The sequence below is a fragment of the Microtus ochrogaster genome, chromosome 5 (genome assembly GCF_000317375.1).
Source record: "Microtus ochrogaster isolate Prairie Vole_2 chromosome 5, MicOch1.0, whole genome shotgun sequence".
NCBI lineage: Eukaryota > Metazoa > Chordata > Mammalia > Rodentia > Cricetidae > Microtus > Microtus ochrogaster.
In genome coordinates, this window is record NC_022012.1 from 32358485 (window position 1) to 32361569 (window position 3085).

Here is a 3085-nt window from a genome sequence, read left to right on the forward strand (position 1 = left end):
CTAGATTTTCCATATCCAGCTGGTCCTCAGTTTGTGTTTTCTTCCTTGCTTCCATTTCAGTTTTCAATTCTTGAACTGTTTCCATTACCTGTTAGATCATTCTTTCTTGGTTTCCCAGGGTATTATGTATGTATTTACTCATTTCTTCAAATTTTTGGTTAAACTTCTCATCCATTTCTATAAGGGCATTTTTCACATGTTGTTTAAGGGACTCTATTGCTTTCATAAAGTCAATTTTTTCCACTTCTTCTGTGTTAGGGTGTTGAAGACCTTCTGTTGTAAGATCATTGGGTTCTGGTGTTTTCATGCTGTTTTTCAGATTATTGGGTGAATTCTTGCCTTGGCGCCTGCCCATCTCCTCCTATAGATGCTATCTATGGGATCTGTTAAAACTGGTTCAGGTTTCCCTGCTGGCCAGGGGCTCCTCTTACAAAATGCCCTTTCTCTGTTTCCTGGTTCCTGCCGGGGGGGCCAAGATCCCTCTCACCCCTCAGAAGGGTCTTCAGGAATAGGGCGTGGCTCCTCCTTTGCCAGGGACCTCCCCAACTGAAGGCCTACCTTTTTGATTTAATTGTAGTGGGGCGATCTGCTCTCGGTGTTGCACGCGGTCCCTGCAGCCTGCTTCTGCTGCCAGGATGGTTCCTGCTGCCTGCGGCCTGTGTCCTCTCCTGCCGCTCTGGTCCCAGCTGGTCCCAGCTGGTCCCAGTGTGTCCCAGTCGATCATTGCCTGCTGCGGAATGCGTCCTCCGCCTGCCTCCGCCGTCCAGTGTTGCGTCCGCCTCCGCTGTCTGGTGTTCCCACAGCCTCTGCCGTCTGGTGATCCGGCCGCCTCCGCCGTCCTGTTTTGTTGTTTTTGAGACAGAGTTTTTCTATAGCTTTGGAGTCTGTGGAGGAACTAGGTCTTTTAGACAAAGTTGGCCACAAACTCACAGAGATCTGTCTGCCTCTGCCTCCCAAGTACTAGGATTAAAGGCATGTGCTACCACCACGGCCCAGCTTGAATTGAGAGTTAAATTAGAATTATAATTCATATTTGAACGTTTTTTGTTTTGTTTTGTATTTTTTTTTTTTTTTTTTTTGGTTTTTCAAGACAAGGTTTCTCTGTGGCTTTGGAGCCTGTCCTGGAACTAGCTCTGTAGACCAAGAGCGGCAGGGCTACGTCCCCAGCACCCCGGCCACCTGGCTAGCTTATACCCTGAAATAATTACACGGACACTGTATTCTTTTAAACACTGCTTGGCCCATTTCTATCTAGCCTCTTCTATGCTAACTCTCACACCTGGACTAGCCCATTTCTTATAATCTGTGTAGCCCACGAGGTGGCTTACCAGGGAGATACTAGCCTACGTCCATCCTGGGTCAGAGGTTCATTGCGTGCGTCTGCCAGGGAGAGTGGAGCATGGCCTCTCTGCTCCAGAGAGCAGAGCTGTCGAGTCTGAGCCCACTTCCTCTTCCTCCCAGCATTCTGTTCTGTTTACCTCCCACCTATGTTTTAACCTATGAGGGCCAAGCAGTTTCTTTATTGCTTAACCAATGAAATCAACAAATTGATATATGACACTCCCACATCATTTTATTGATATTTATTGAACTCTACATTTTTCTCTGCTCCCTTCTTTGCCTCTCCCCTCCCTTTCAACCCTCAATACAGGTGCTCATGCTCCCAATTTACTTAGGAGATCTTGTCTTTCTCTACTTCCCACGTAGATTACATCTATGTATAAATCTCTTAGGGTCCTCATTGCTGTCTAAGTTCTCTGGGATTGTGATTTGTGGGCTTGTTTTCTTTGTTTTATGTTTAAAAACCATTTATGAGTGAATACATGTGATAATTGTGTTTCTGGGTCTAGGTTACCTCACTCAAAATGATGTTTTCTAGCTCCATCCATTTTCCTGCAAAATTCAAGATATCGTTATTGTTTTTTCTGCTGTGTCATAATCCATTGTGTAAATTACCACATTTTCCTTATCCATTCTCATTGAGGGGTATCTATGTTGTTTCCTGGTTCTGGCTATGACAAACAATGCTGCTATGAACATAGTTGAGCATATGTCCTTTTGGCACAATTGAGCATCCTTTGGATATATACCCCAAAGTGGTATTACTGAGTCTGGAGTAAGGATGTTTCCTGATTTTCTGAGAAATAGCCACACTTATATCCAAAGGGGCTGTACCAGCTTGCATTCCCACCAGCAATACGGGAGTGTTTCCTTTACCCCACAACCTCTCCAGCATACGTTGTCGTCAGTGTTTTTGATCTTGGCCATTCTTACAGGTATAAGATGGAATCTCAAAGTTGTTTTGATTTGTATTTCTCTGATGATGGGATATTAAACATTTCCTTAAGTGTCTTTCAGCCATTTTAGATTCTCTGTTGAGAGTACTCTGTTTAGGTCTCCATTTTTTTTTATAGAATTTTTTTTGTTCTTTTGATGACCAATTTCTTGAGTTCTTTTGTGTATTTTGGAGATCAGACCTCTATCTCATGTGGGGTTTGTGAAAATCTTTTCCTGTTTGGTAGGCTGTCTTAGTGGTGAGTATCCCCACCTGCCACATTTGAAAGTTTTAAGGAAACATAACCAACCTGCCTAATCAGGAATGCTAAAGAGGTGGAGACAGAAGAATTAGGAGTTCCAGGGAGACTTTTGATTGCATTCTAAACAGACACATGTGCCTATCACTCTGGCTTTCAGAATACTGAAAGAATAGACCTAAATAAATGTTTATTTTTCTAGGAATTTCCTACTGGGAGGAAAGATCGAAGCACTATGGGCAATTTGTATGCCAGAAGAGGAATTTGTCTCATGTAAAAAGATGAACAACTTTCAGAATACTTTGTAAGAAAGACTGGTCATCAAGGAGAGAAAGAACTGAGAGAGCAATGGATGGGAACAGAGATGGCCAGACGACGTAGGTGTACATGGATTTGTACATGTTACCGTCAAGTCAGGTTTCCCTAAAGATTGACTTGTAGAGCAAGTGTCACCAAAAGTTTTCCCACTTTGCTTCATTGGGCGATTTTCATATTTGGCCTTTCACTATTAATTTGGCTTTTATTTATTTATATTTGAAATACTATTTTAA